General features: G+C 35.0%; 1 long non-coding RNA gene across 2 annotated transcripts; it reads right to left on the bottom strand.

The window, feature by feature from the left end:
* Positions 1–3,290: 3,290 nt before the first annotated feature.
* On the bottom strand, positions 3,291–15,801 carry LOC308195700. 2 transcript variants are annotated; one of them, XR_013951748.1, is made up of 4 exons: positions 15,690–15,801; positions 14,153–14,297; positions 12,011–12,094; positions 3,291–3,808 (listed from the first exon to the last, which is right to left on the bottom strand). It is a non-coding gene; the product is annotated as an uncharacterized lncRNA (long non-coding RNA). The 2 variants fall into 2 exon arrangements; XR_013951749.1 differs by lacking the exon at positions 15,690–15,801 and having other exon boundaries at positions 14,153–14,656.
* Between the last annotated feature and the right edge of the window lie 470 nt (positions 15,802–16,271).

The following is a 16,271-nucleotide window of genomic DNA, read 5'->3' as shown; positions in this document are numbered from 1 at the left end:
ATGGTGGCCAATGCAATATTTTTAAGTGAAAATACTCAGATATTTCAAATGTTTTAATGTGTTTTTATGAGAAAATAATAATAAATAATTGCTAGTACATTAGCAGCTAATATGACTTTTGTTAGTTCCTGTGAAGAAATGACATGAAACATAAGATACAATCAGACCAATCACTCAGCGGACACTGGGCAAAATGTTTGTTCCTAAACACAACAAAAGAAAGGCATTAGTATGAGAAAGACAAGTGCAAATGTATGCAGCATAGATGTGTTTCTGTATGATAGCATAGGACAATATTGCCTCTCTTGTGACAGTTGGCTACTCTGTAATCTATCAGTAGTGAAAAAATGTAGGGTTGGAAGGATTGTGATTCTTTTAGTCATTTTCATGTTTGTGAAATATTTGGTAATAAGAAAACCATGTAGCAGTACATGCTGGAGGCCATAGAGCAGGAAAGCAGCTTGGCAGAAAAGAAGCTGAGGGTCCTGGTGGACATAAATTTGAACATGGTGCAGCAATGTGCCCTTGTGGCAAAGACCAGTGGTATTTGGGGCTGCATTAGGAGGAGTGCTGCCAGCATGTCAAGGGAGGTGTTCCTCTCTGCTCAGTACTGGTGAGGCCACAGCTGGAGCACTGCATCCAGTTCTGGGCTCCCCAGTACAAGAGAGATATGAACATACTGGAGAGAATCCAGTACAAGGTAACAAAGATGATGAAGGGACTGTATAACCTCCTCTATGAGGAAAGGCTGAGAGAGCTGGGACTGCTCAGTGTGGAGGTGAGAAGGTTCAGAGAAGATCTTTGCAATGTCTGTTGATAAGATCTAAAGGGAGGGTGCAATGAAGAAGGAGCACCCAGGCAATAGGCACAAACTGAAACACCGGAGGGTCTGCATGAACGTCAGGAAACATTTTTTCTCTGCAAGGGTGACTGAGCACTGGAACAGGTTGCCCAGAGGAATTGAGAAGTCTCCCTCCTTGCAGATATCTTAAAGGTGTCTGGACATGGTCCTGGGAAACTGTCTCTAGTTGCCCTGATCAGGGCCTTGATCAGGGCCAACTTGTGTGGGACAAGATGACCTCCAAAAGTCCCTTCTCACTTCAACTATTCTGTAATTCTGTGATTAACTTACAGAATTAAGAATACTAGATTTCCAAATGAAAACATTCATAAGAAACAAAACCTTGAACCAATAAAGATTTTCTATGACAAAAATGAACTGCATTCATTATTTGTTGAATACTTAGTGAACTATTAATAATAAATGTAAGTGAGAAAAATGTTTAATTGCTAGTTGGAAAACTGCAAACAAGTTAGACTGGCAACATGTTAATCCTATAAAATATCTAAAGAGATGTACACATACTTTTAAAAGAATCTCTTAAGTCCCAAAGGAAGAGTACAACAGTAGTTTTATTTTGGAAAAATAAGTAAGAACTGCTTTTTCTACTTTGGAATGGAGATTTTAAAAGTCTAAAATCCACACAAAGTCCTGAATCAATTAAATTTGCTAGGTTGACTTGGTTCCACCTTCTGTAACCTGAAAATTCTTGAATGTGGCTGCAGCTCTCCTAACAGACATGGGAGTGAGATGACATCTCTGAAGGTCAACCAGAACACTTCTTGCTTAAAGTGGAATTGTTTCTGTCTGCAGTCCGGATAAATTCTTATCTACCTCTTATCTTAAATTCACTTCTGAAACTAGTCACAGTGCTGGCTTAGCGGACCCACTGGCCCAGTAGACTTAGAGAGCTTTGCACAAATTAGCAGCATTGAAGTCAGCATAAAATATAGAAGTTGTTTTCACTCAAATACGCGTAGTTAGGATGTGTTTAACAAAGAAATATAAGATCTTTCAATTGTCTGAACTTATGGAACAACAAAAAAATCATATTAGTTAGCTAAGATTTATTTATTTTATTTATTTATTTATTTATTTTTCAGTTTAATAGCTTTAGATTGCAAAACTCAAAAACAAGAGAAGAACTGGAACCAGAATTCAGCATGCTCTCTTTTAGCTTTTGGTATGAAAGATTAGTCTTTGGTTTAATTCAGCATAAAACGATAAGGAATTTTTTGATCACAAAGACATAATATATGTCATTGCCCTTAATGTATCCATTACTTTACTGAATTAAGAAAGACCATAGTCAATGGCATGTGTCAAAACGGGAGTTTTCTATCACATATTATTCTAAGTGACTTTACTACATCATATGTTCCCCACGAAATTGTAGGTGAGGAGTAGTCATGTTAGATCTCTGCTGACGTTAAAATAGAATTACAGAAAAGCTACACAATCAATGTAATGTCCTTGAAGTAAAATACAAAATATTTTATTTTATACAAATTTATTGCCATAACACACATGATAAACCTTTCATGATAAGCATTTTCTTTGGAACTTGGTGTTTAATTGTATTTAAATGTTAGTCGACACCTAATGCTAATACTGTAAGGAGAAGTTTGTTTCTGTGGAGGAGGATCAATCCTGCAGTCTGATTGTTGGTAAGGGGTGAAATTCAATTCTTCGCTGTTGACAAGAGATCAAGACAGATTTCAGACAGATTTTCTACCATGTTCTAGCACACAAAGCTTTCCTTCCTTCCTTCCTTCTTTCATTCCTTCCTTCCTTCCTTCCTGGCTATCCACAGCAATTTCTGTTACTGCTGGCAAGTTGATATCCAATTTGAAAGCTAAAATGTGAATTTTAATGGCATAAGGAGTAAAAAAAAGAAGTGAATTTAAGGCAAGGATAGTTTGATGGACTATTCTTTACTTGTAAAGTTCCTTCTAACTATCATTTATGAAGGACATCTTCACATTACCACATTCATGGTTTTGTTCTTATTTTTCTCCTTCAAAATATGAGTGCACTGTGGCCACTGTAAGGGAAAATCCTCCTAATTTTAGTGTATGTAGCTTTCCTTCTAAGCCCCTTCTTTCCTTCCACAATTTTATAGGTTAGCAGGTCTTTTTTCTATTAAGATAAACAAATTATGAGCTCAGACCTTTGTTCTAAAACAGCAGCTGCTGTGATTGGTGTGGTTTTTGCATATCAGCATCATCCTGTGTTGATGGTATTTTTTTATAATTCTTTTGGTATATGTTGATTGGGAATCTGCCCCTTGATTCCATTTCCAGGAATAATGTACAGTATCAAGTGCTGCCAGGAATGCCACAGGCAAGACAGCAGCAGGGCTAGCAACTTCTGAAGAGAACTGTATTAAGGCAATTCTCTTTCACTGGCACCATGAAACTAAAATTCAGAGGACATCTAAAATAATCAAAGGATTGAGAAATGAAATCTGTAAGCAATGTTAAGAGAGATAAACATGTGTACTTTACAGAAGAGCTGGTTGAGTGGGAGGACAGGAAACATGAAAGCATTTTACATAAAACAGTGCATATAAATAGATATTCTAAAAATCTCAATTTCATTAACTATAGCTATCAACAACAGAGATAAGAGGCCAAAGCCTGCAGATCTACTCTTTTAAAATTTTTTTCAGAGTATGCAGTACAGATAAGAATGATAGCTTATACAATAGAAGATAAAAAACAAATATTTATTGTGCGTATATACATATAAAACACACACGTGTTACACACATAAAATCTTACATTTCAGATTTCCAAGACTGCATTTTTAATGTGTGATAAGCATTGAAATTAATGTATTTCTCTCACAATTGATTTACTGTTTTTCTTTTTTCTTTTTTTTTTTCTTTTTTTTTAACATAAACATTTGTCTTATCATTACTGGTGGACAGTCCAAAGGTTTCCTTTTCTGTTTTGTTAATACTACCTATAGAAAAACAAACAAACAAAGACACGTTTTACTTAGTTAAAACTCATGCAGTGTTTTGATATGTGAATGAAACATGCATAAAAAACATTCAGTAATATTATTAATGAAAAATGAGGAAATCTGTATAACGATGATAGGTTAATCATCCTTATGTATATTGGTAACATTTTATCTATTACATTTGGTGCAGCTTGATGCCATCTTAATATGTCAGATCATATGATCAGCAACCACATCTGAATGTATACAGTTTTTATGAAAAGAGAAAAACACTTCTCTTACACATACCATTTTGATTTGGTAAGTTAGCTTTTACTATGTTTTATAATATTCACAATTTAAATTGCAGAATAAATCTATCAGTTAAAAATTTAAACTAATTTTTAGTTTGTGTATTTTCAATGGCTTGTGAATGATTGTGATTTTTATGTTTTGTTTTTTTTTTTTCCAACTGAGAAGGAGTTATTGGACATTATTTCTGAGTATTTCATATATCAAATTTCAGCATTGGTTGAATGCAGGTATTATAACTTATGTTTCTGTTTCAATGAAGAAAAGTTCTGTCGGCTTTAGTGAAGGCCAGAGTCTATTTCTCTGAGCATCTCCTAATATTATCTGAAATGTAGCTATTACTTCTTATATGCACATCAATATCAACAACAAAAAAATTTCTCCTCAAATAAATATCAGATGGGTGGTCCTGTGATGTAAATGGAGTCGCTTTAGGGTTTATAAGCAACTATCAGCAAACTATATTTTATGTACTAGAATAGAAATACAAAAGAGGTATAAATACAGAATAAAGAAGTTCAGTGTTATATGTGAGTAAAACCATATAAATCACTGTAAGAATATAGATGGAATTTTTAATAGATATTTACCTGTCCTGCTTCCAATATTTTAGTTGCTATTGCCTAAAAGGATTTGAACTGTTTTGGAAAAATATCCAAATTTGGTTTCTTATGTAAATTTCTGACTGGAAGAGAATATAAAGTAGTGACAGCATTGTTTGTCAACGTCCTCCAGTGATTGTTAGCAATGCATTCTTGCACATATTGTTTCAGACAAAAAATTAGTATTTTGCATTAGCTGAAGATAATTAGGCAATAAGATACAAAAGAGAGTAGGGTTATCATGAGACAAACACACACATGGGGTGTTATGAGGCACAGCCAAGTATCTGCAATCCCTCCGGGGTATGATTATCTTGTGATAACCGCACACCCTGGAGTTGCCTTATTGCTATTATAAAATATCTTTATTATAGGAAGAAATGCACATTTTTGTGCTGAAAGAAGACAAAGGTGGCAATTTAGAATGCTGAACAGCAGTTTCAGCTGAGCTGTGTGGTTTACATAGATTAATCTATCCCATTGGAATGTTTCCTCAGCCAAAAAAATGTTCCCTAAATCCAAGCAGTCATAATCTGTAGTGATGTGCAGCTATTTGGAGTATTTGAGAAATTCCCTCCTTGGTTCTTATGCTGTTCATTTGACTGCAAGGTATGCACATAGCAATATGAAGAGATGGAGAAGTGTTAACAGGATGTTGAGCATATTGAATGTGTGATAATATTTCTAAAGTCTGGATTCTTCCACTTCACTTTTATGCAAACTATGTGTAAACTCTAGAAAGCTTCAGAGAGTTGCATAATGCCTCTAAAGCTAATTGAAAACTCTTGGGAGAGAGAAGTTACAAAGTACAAACAGTGTCAACAGAGCTTTAAAAGATGGGAAACAGGAAGTGTCTTCCAAGCAGAGTAGTAGTTTCCCTACCAGATAGAGAGAGGTGATGTGGCAAGCTGGATAGATAGAGACTAGCCTCTGTACAAAATTGGAGCTGTGTCAATGCCTTCAGCGGTCCAAGGTTTTTACCAAGAGAATACTTAGCATCAGTCTTACACTTACATACGCAATAGCCTGGTCCACATGAATGACCTATCTGAGTTAACATTCCTGCCACCTGTCTTTGTAAGCCATTCTCCAGGCAACCTGTTCCAGTGCCTCAACACAATCATAGTAAAGAATTTCTTCCAAATATCTAATCTAAATTTACTGTCTTAGTTTAAAGTCATTACCCTTGTCCTCCACTATCCGATAAAGAGTCCCTCTTAGGCCCTTTAGGTACTGGAAGGTTACATTTTCGTATTCCAGTGCAACAGAAGGGAACGCAGGGAGCATTGTGTTTCTGTAAGTTTGTAATATTATTGAACAAATATTAGGAAGAAATAAGCTTTGAAATAGCTTACAAATTGTGTGTTAAAATGTAATCAATATTTGTATTCATGTTTGGGCATAAAAACACACAAAGAAAGTCTTGCAGAATTTATTTCTTCTTAGAAACTTGTAGCATGGCCTTCAAAAGTGTCAGCTTTAATTTAAGATTGGTGTTTAATATGGAATATGGAGATCAATGCAATTGATTTGATTGAATAAAAAAGTCCTTGTAAGGATATATGGTGCACATTTTTAAATGCAACAAGCCCAATAATTGGTTTAAATGTAAAAATAAATTGTGTCTAGAGATATCTATCCCGGCCAGGGGTGATGCTTTATTGGTTTTTGCATTTCACTAACTGATGTGCTTTCATGTAAAATCAATATTGTGCAGTCGAATATATTTTGCTTTGTTGTATAGTAGGCTCGGTTAGCTAAAAATATAATTTTAAACATAGGATACACGACCTTTATTTTAAAGTTAACTTTTTGGGAAGAAATGAAAACAAATTTTAAAGAGACACTTTTAGCTTCCTAAATGTTCTGTAGAGTCCCTTGCATAATGTATAGATTTTTCATGTGCTTCTCCAGCATTTTAGTTTGCTAACTCTCAGCCTTTTAATTAAGTCCCTAGCCATTCCTCTGAAAGTAATTGCCATCTGTGGAATATTAGACACCATTTCAAGTCATGCATACATACCTGCTTAGCAGAGCTGTGTAAAACTAGACATCACACTTTCTACCTCTACCAAAGCTGAAAATGTATTTGCCTTCATTTTTTTTAACTTATCATAAGGAGAAAATCTATTTATCCATGTAGTCAATTTTTACATTTTCAATACAATCAAAAGGCATTTTTTTTAGAAAAAAATACTTAGCTCATACAACTTTTATGTTTTTGGAATTGTTATGTCTTCCTCACAACCGTGGAGAGCTGGGGATCAGATCAAAAAGGGAATTTTCTGCACCTCACTTGATCTTACTTTAAAAGTTACCTAAATGATCAGGGAAACCCGCTGCCACTACAGGAAGTCTCAGCAGAGGCAGAATACTAGATGAGTTAATTCTAATGGTTACAGTTAAACAATTCAACAGGATACAGTCAATATAATTAGTTTTAAAAGGGCCATAAACATCTGACAATTTTCTTAAATTTTGTGCCTCTCTCATCATTAAGAAAAACAGATTATTTGAAAAAGATGTTAGCATCCAAAGGGGAGATTTTATTTTGAAGATTTATTTCAGTGGGCTTTCTTGATGTACCAGTTGAAGAAGCTTGTGAAGAAAAGACATTTTTGCATGTGCTATTCTAGGAAATCAGTCTTTTAATGTCATTTTTGTCATCTAAACTCCAAATTACAGTGCTCCATTCTGTTTTATTTTCCTTACTGCAGGAAGCTGAATATATGGGTAGGGTTTGTTTTTCCCCTCTTTCTCCCTCTCTCAGTGCTCTTGAGGAAGTAGGTACAATTCTGCAGTCTGCTTTGCAAGCTGTAATTATTGTAGAAATCTATGTTGTCATGTAAAAATAAAAAAATATATATATTTTCTGTGCTATAAAGTTTGCATACATAAAGCTGGTATTTCTGAGTAAGTACTTCTTCCAACCCTACAATTCTGAAACACTCAAAAGGTTTGAAAAAAAAAAAAAGAAGGAAAAGGTAATAGACAAAGAAAGTGAATGTACATACTGCTTATTGAATTCAACAGAGCAGAGAATTTTTTCTGGACTAGTGATTTCATAGACCAGTTTTACACTTTTTAGTCATGCCTTAAAACAATTGAGCACATGCCATAAACATTGAGTCATTGGAAAATGAAGACTGGTGAACCATTCACAACCCAACTGAACTAATATGTCAGAACGTTATAGCTTCAGAATGTGTGAAATGAATCCTAAACCTGCTTGCAAGTCATTTTGGTCAAGCAGTTTTTGAAAGATATTTGCACAGCGATATATATTTTTTCAAATCAAAAATTACCAGGATGTGGAATGCTGGTTTTAGAAAGACTTTGCTAAAGAAGGAGAAATGGGCCTGAATCTGTTTAAATCAAATCTTTGGCAGTATTTAAGACTACTTGGATAGGAATGCATTATTTGGCTACTTATGCAATTCAATATGGTTGAGATGTTACATGTCTGTTATTGTCATCATAGCCAAGAAGCTATTTTCACTCTTGTCTTGACTATCAGGTAACAAATAGAGGAGCTAGGTAGAAAACCTAGATTGATGAGGACAACGGTAATGAGAGAGAAAAACATTTGAATAGATGCCTTAAAAAATAGAAAAAGAAAAAGAAAAAGAAAAAGAAAAAGAAAAAGAAAAAGAAAAAGAAAAAGAAAAAGAAAAAGAAAAAGAAAAAGAAAAAGAAAAAGAAAAAGAAAAAGAAAAAGAAAAAGAAAAAGAAAAAGAAAAAGAAAAAGAAAAAGAAAAAAAGAAAAAGAAAAAGAAAAAGAAAAAGAAAAAGAAAAAGAAAAAGAAAAAGAAAAAGAAAAAGAAAAAGAAAAAGAAAAAGAAAAAGAAAAAGAAAAAGAAAACGAAAAAGAAAACGAAAACGAAAAAGAAAAAGAAAAAGAAAAAGAAAAAGAAAAAGAAAAGAAAAAGAAAAAGAAAAAGAAAAAGAAAAAGAAAAAGAAAAAGAAAAAGAAAAAGAAAAAGAAAAAGAAAAAAGAAGAAGAAGAAGAAGAAGAAGAAGAAGAAAAAAGAAAAAAAAAGCATTGCAAATTACAAGACTTGTTCTTAAAACTAACCTTTTTCAAGGTGTTATAGGATAACATTCAAAGGGAAGATTTCACCAGAGAATTAAGACTCCTGGAACAAGTTCTTAAAACTAGCAAGGCAATGAAATTTGTAAGGCTCTGTGGAAAAGCTAATTACTAGGATGAAGAACAATGAACCAGTAAGGGAATTTTAAAAGTCACCTTTTGGGTGTTTTTGTTTTTCTTTATTCAGCTTCTCTTTGTTTGAGGTCCACTAAGTTATATGTTTATACAGTGCTGTCATGGTTTAACCCAGCAGCCAGCTAAGGACCACACAGACATTCACTCACTTCTCCCCACACACAGTGGGATGGGGAGAGAATTTGGGGAAAAAAAAAAAAAAAAGGAAAAAAGTCATGGGCTGAGATAAAGATGGTTTAATAAGACAAAAATTGAAGGGATAATAGCAATAACCATAACCATAATAATAATAATAATAATAATGGCAAAAGAAAATACAAAGCAATTGAGACACAGTGCAATTGGTCACCATCTGCTGACTGATGCCCAGCCAGACCCAGAGCAGCAGTCCACCCTCCCTGGCCCAAACCCAGTTTTATTGTTCAGCATGATGCCACATGGTATGGGACATCCCTGTGGCCATTCCGGGTCAGCTGTCCTGGTTCTGTCCTCTCCCAGCTCCTGGTACACCCCCACCCTCCTCACTGTCAGGGCGGTGTGAGAAGCTGAAAAGTCTTTGACTTGTAAGTGCAACAACTAAAATATCTGTGTATTATCAACATTTTTCTTACCCCAAATCCAAAACACAGCACCACACCAGCTACTAGGAAGACAATTAACTCTATACCATCTGAAACCAGGAGAAGTACCTATTGTAATGGGGCCTAATTGCAGAAGGGGGGGTTAAGGCAAAGGTGTAGTACAAACAATAATATCAATAATGTATCAAGTGAGGACCACGCTGCATATTTTTGATATATCATAATGTCGTGATTGTAAAGGTACAAAAAAATCCTTCCAACTAAAACCCTGTTGGGGATGTTTAACTATAACAAACACCTAGTCAGAGCAAATTCCAGCAGGAAGGCAATGCCCCAGTATGGACCATCTCTTGCTCCTCCTGCACATGACACCAGCTGCTGGTACTGGCAGCCTCCACACTTCCCTCAACAACCACACTCCACAGACAACAGCTCAGGAAACATACAGTCCATTATTTGAATTTTACTCATGCTCTAACACAAAACAATGACTCTTTTAGCAATGACCTACTGGTTAACTTTGATCAAAATTTTGTGCATTCATGGAGTAAGAGGCAAGTCAGATAAAGCTAAAGGACAACAAAACTAAAGAAACACAAATAGGTCATCCTTAATGTGTTACAAAGTGTGCAGCTGATTTTTGGAGTCTAAAAAAAGCCCATGAAACAAGTGGTTTCACTACCAAAGTTGAGGCCAGGACACCACCTGAAACTATCATGACAGTATGTACTGGGTCGGGCTCGGATGTTAACTTTCCCTGCAGCAGCCCATACAGTGTTGTGCTCTGCACTCGTAGCTAAAACAGCAATGGTATCACACCAGTGTTGTGTCTGCTGCTGAGCAGTGCTGCCACAGCATCAGGACTCTCTCTAACCCCCCTAGGGGTGGGCAAAAATGTGAGAAAAGAAACATCAACAGGGCAGCTGACCTAAACCAACCAAAGGGATATTCCATACCACATGATGTCACACTCAGCAATAAAAGGGGGAAAAAGGAGGAAGAGAGGAAGGGTGGGCTCTCGTTGTGAAAAGGTCTGTCCTCTCCCGAACACCGGCTACGTGCATTGAGGCCCTGCTTCAAGGACGTGGTCAAGCATCACTCATTTGTGGGAAGTGGAGAGTAATTTCTTTCCTCTGCACTTCCACATAGCCTTTACTTGTTTTGTTTAGTTTTCCCTTTCCCCCTCCCTTTTCCCCTTTCCTTTTTTTTTCCCCTTGAGTTAAATTGTTAATTGTTTAGTTAAATTGTTTAGTTAAATTGTTTAATTAATAATAATCTTTCCTTAATAATTATTTCTTTTTTTCCCCCTTTAATTAAATCATCCTTATCTCAACCCGTGAGTTGTTCTTTCCTTTACTTCTTCCCCTCCTCATCTAAGGAGGGGGAGTGAGAGTGCAGTTGTGGTGTTCAGCTGCCTAGCATGGTAAAACCACCACACAGCAAAATCCTGCATTCAACACTGCTGCCAGCCAGTGAAGTTCTTTTTTCTTATTCTTATTGGTATTCTAGAAAAGAGAGCTTTTTCAGTTAAATGTAAGTTCTTTCAGGTACTTCAGGTAGTTATATTGTATCTTGCTTTTGCAGGGGATAACTGAAAACAATAAGAGTCTTGAATTCAAATTAGAAGTACCTAGAAAAGTTGCTGACGTATATATGTGTGAAGGAAGAAGAATTCCATTTATATTTAAAATTTATTTAAGACATATTAAAAAGAGTGGCTCCCAGTTTTAGTAGGATTTCTTCCTCTTTCTCTTTTTGTTCAGACAGTAAGAATCAAAACCTCCAAAGTCACTGAGTGGAGCACTTTGCTCCTGAAGGGAATACATTATTCAGCTCCCTTCAGAAATTCAACAAACTGCCTAGTAATGATTAGTACACCCTAATATATTTATAGATAACAATTGTAGTTCCTCTCAACATCAGAAGTTATGCTCAAGAGTGCTCTCATAAGATAGGCTTTCTGTTTCCCATGATCATCTTTGTATGTTCTTCGATTTGGCACATATCTTGAAATGTAGAATTATTAGGGTTATTTGGTACATTTTGCTGGAGAGAAGGAATAATGGCAGAAAAAAAATACTTTGTTACATGTGAGGGCGAAATGTAGGTCTGATACCTATAAATGCAAGTCATACCCCTCATTATACTGATCAGATGATTCAGGAACTGTACAGAAGTAATCTAGTCTACCTGTTTGTCCTAAAGGGGTTTTGTGATGTGATAAATATAAGATGATGGTTAGTTTTCAGAACAAACCACTGTTGTCCACTTCCCACTGTTGTCTTCTCACTTTTAATAGTAGAAAAAATAAAAATAAAATAAAAAAATCAGTCAACCATGAACTTAGCTGGAAGTATGTGACTCTAAAATGATTTTCTTGCTTTTCATGTATTTTTGTATTTTGACATGCTGGGTATATGTGTCCAGTGGATTTGCAGAATTAAAGAACTAGTTATCTTTTTAAAAGGAAATGTTAGTTTGTAACACCTAATTGATCTACCTGGCTGAGTGGGTTTGAATGATCTAGCTGATTTCTTGGTGGGGACTGTTGATCCAAAGAGGAGAGTTTCTTTTTCTTCTTGTTCTTTACCCAGGAAAACAAACAAACAATCAAAAAAAACAACAACAACAACAAACACTCTTGTGTATATTCAGGTGTTAGTGGAAATATTGCTAAGAAACTTGAGAAAGACATAATACCTTGCAAATTAAGTTTTAAAATGTCAAAGCACTGTTTTCAAAGGTAATGAGCTCAATATATCCCTGCCAAAACTCTGCTGACTTCACTGGTGCTGCATCAGGGAAAAGATTAGTGCAGAGAAATGCAGAAGGACAAAGAAGTTGAAAACTAGTGGTTCTATGCCATTGAAAGAGCCTGACTTAGAATAACAATGGAGAGTGTTTTATTTCAACACAACAGCATTGGTCATATATATTGCTTGTAAAAAATAAAATATATTTTCTATTAATAAGTGCCTTAATTTTGCCTATGTTTGTAGTCTTTTTACATTGTGGTATATCCTGTTTTATAGGAAGTGCTGCTTCAGGAACTGTACATCTAAGTCTTGGCTTCTCATGTCATCAACCTGCACAGTACCTAATTAATGATTTTTCCTAATACATCTAAGACAGAAAGATTTCTATGGACTTTGATGTCTTTTTGCAGTTTCTTCAGCTGAAAGTAGAGCAAGTCAGCATTAAGTCTTAGTACTATATAATTATAAATGTCTTTTAAAGAAAACTCATTCTAAGTAAGTCTATAGATGGCAGATTTGCTGGCATGTTGGCAAAGGAATTTATATGGAAATGTTTTCTAATTACTAAGTTATTTTATATTTTATTTATATATGATTTTCAACAGTCACCATCTGTTTCTGAGTTATGTATTTAATATTCAAAACTGATCACTTCAACCATTTCGTTGTTCATAACATGCTAAGTTCCTAATTAATAAATGTAATTGACAAAGTTAATAAACAAACAGCATAGGTGACTTGACTCAAAATAGAACTGGCTTTGGTGTATTACACAATATACTGTTTGTTTCTTTAGAATAGCTGTTTTACATAAATAACAGTATTTTTTTTAGAAAGAATGGATAGTACAGAAATGCACAACTGAACTAGTTAGAACAAATTGCCTAGAGAGGTTGTGGAGTCTCATTCTCTGGAGATATTCAAAACCTGCCTGGATGCCATCCTGTGCAATGTGCTCTAGGTGATCCTGCTCGGCAGGGGGGTTGGACTAGGTGATCTTCAGAGGTCCCTTCTCCACAACACTAAACTGCAATGTGCTGTGATGAATGTAGCTAAATGAATTGTTTCCCTACGAAAATTACAAAGAAACCCAAAACTTATTACTGTCATTGAAGCAGCAATATGAATCAAAGAATCAGATGAAAGACAAACAAACAACAACAAAAAAAAACTTAAAAAATACCACCAACAACAAAAACAAACAAACAAACAAAAAAAAAAACACATTTCCTCAATACTTCTTACCTTCTTTAGCAGGGATATTTGCATTAACACTGGTTTTATTAAGAACAGTGTTTTCTTGATGGACAGCCTATTGGATTAGATATCACTGCACTTGGGAGTCCTAAGACTGGTCTAAATAAACAAGTAAACCCCTGTGCCACTTTGCCAGGTCTTATTGCCTCTGCTGCTGGTTGGCCTGCCTAGCACAGGGAAGAATATTTTTCATGTTTGCTGTCTTCCCATCTGAATCACGTGCTAAGAGTTGGAAGTGGGCAGGAAAAGGTCCACGTTTCAGCCGTAAACCTTTGACGTTGTCTCCCCCACCATTTCTTCCATAGTTATTCAAAGCTGATGGCTCTACCAGTTTGAATATTATTCCTCTTGTAAGGAGGAGCCACTCAGTAATGAAAGCTGTCGATTGCTCTGTCATAGACTATTATGGTTCCCTCACTAAGGTGTCAAAATGCTACTACAAAATGAATGCTTTAATTTGCAATAAATGTTACAATCACATGGTAAATTGAAATGATAATTTAACACAGACATAACCCCAAACTGCCATTGAGTGGGCAGAATTTTCCCCCTCCTCCTTTTGTCAGCTGTCTCTTTTTTGTTATAAGGACAAACTGTATTGTAGCCAGTCACTGTTATTTACAGATTACCTGTGTCTGATACAGCAGCAAGGAAGAAGGTGGAAACCTCTTACTGAAAGGTGTCTGAGTGATTACAGCAAAGAAAATGATGGTGTTTGAATGTTGCCTCTATCAATGTCACAAATGTGACATTCATTTTCAGACCTGGAATATGCTGCAAAATAGAAACAGAAATAAATAATAATAATAAAAACCCCAGAACAACAACCTAAAAATCCTGTTAACATCCGTTCAAATTATAGGAGGCCAAATGAATACACTAATGTGCTTTAAAGGTATCATTATATTCATCTTGTCTGACTTCTTAGACAGAAAATTTTAGACCAAAGATTTTCATTCGGTTTTCCTGTAGCAAAAAATAACCCATAGAGTTAAATGAAAAAATGTCTTTTGGGAACCCATTTTGATTGAAAGACTCCAAGTTATGACAAAAACATTGTTTTCCTTGGTAAATTTTTGCAGTAGTTAATTGTTCTGATCATCTAATATTGCATCTTATTTCCACTTTGCACTTTCCTGCCTTCCACCTTCAACCATTTGACATTATGCTTTTGTCTGCAAATTGAAATAATGTTCCAATATAAGTCCTATTTAGATAATTACAGACCATAAACGTGTTTTGTCTTCCTTTAAGTTAACTCCTGTGACTATTCCAATAAATAAATTTCCTAATAGAACAGTTAAATGAAAAACTGAGTTGTCATCAAATACAATGAAATGAATTTAATTTCAGATTGATATTTGCAAATACACTTAACCAAGAAACAGCTCAAATCACTAGATTAGCCAGCCAGCAAGCCAAATCTTGCCTTATAATATGCAGAGTGTCTTGAAACATTAGCTTTGTTTTTCTTTTCACTGCAAATGTTTATGAGTTTGCAAATAGAGATATGCATATAAACTAAATGTTTGCATTGTTTTACTTCATGGTTTCTAATTGAAGTCTTCATATTTCCAAGACAAAATCTTTAATTAAATTATTATGCTTTTTGGTAACAGGGGTAGGCAGAACTCATAGTCATATAAAAGTCATATCTTGTATACAGTGATTTGTACAGAGGATGTCTGATCTTGGAGGCTTCCTAGAGGAAAAATCAAATATAGTTTCCAAATGTGTTCTTTGCTTTTATCATGGATTAAATCCTCAACAAAGAAAATCCACTTCCTTTGATAAAATAAGAAGTAGAAGCAAATGTATAGGAATGTAAGATAAAGCATTTGAGACTAACTAAAATTCTAATTTCTCTTCTGTAGAATATTTTAAACAAGACACAAAGGTTTCAGTGATATGATATTTAATTTCTTCATGTCTACTTTTAATAGACAGCGTTGCTCAAGATTACTGTTTATCAGCTAATAAATCTGCAAGTATGCAACTGGCCTGTTCCCATAGCTGTAAAACTTATATACGTTTATCAGCCCTGAGTCTTCTTGCCAGGTAACAAGGTCTAACTTTGCATTCCAAAGATTTCCCCTTTCATACACTGCAAGGTTCACTAATTTTTCCACCTTTTATTTATAGTAGTGTCAGTACCAGTCAACTCACCTTACAGCTGATATTTATTATGCTGAGTAATATGATGTCACTTAGCCTCTCCAAAGGGCCTTTGCTGTATCACAAAGAAAGTCAGCTCCAGTCCAATCTGTATTACTATCTGTGGGTAAGAAGAGTTCTGAGATACCTTACAGATAAGAAAGTGTTCATGGAAAGAAGTATAACATTCATATTGAGGATATATCTGTTCCTGATATGAGCATCAGCTATGATTGGATCAGAGAGCATATACTAATACGAACACAAGCTAATGTACAAATTATGTATTAAGTATTGTTTATAAAGCAGAGTGTTTTTTTTTTCCAAACATTAATACATTAAAATTTTTCTTTTGTGCTTTAATTCTTTCTAATGCTTAATAAACCAGTAACAAGCTTTTTGCAAAGACAGCAAAATTATGGCCTGTAGGTGACTATAATAGTGTGACAGGCTGGAATTTAATTTACTTTTCAGTGCTTCATTTTTAAACAATTAATTGGCACACAGCGATATCCAAATCTCTGACCAGACACGCTGCTGGCAATTGGACACCCATCTCATTGGGGAATGGAAGAGCAGGGCAGAACTATAAAG

This window comes from Anser brachyrhynchus (assembly GCF_964034855.1).
Source record: "Anser brachyrhynchus genome assembly, chromosome: 5".
In the NCBI taxonomy this organism is placed as follows: domain Eukaryota; kingdom Metazoa; phylum Chordata; class Aves; order Anseriformes; family Anatidae; genus Anser; species Anser brachyrhynchus.
Note: the sequence above shows the minus strand (reverse complement) of the source record. Positions and strands in the feature narration are given on the sequence as shown.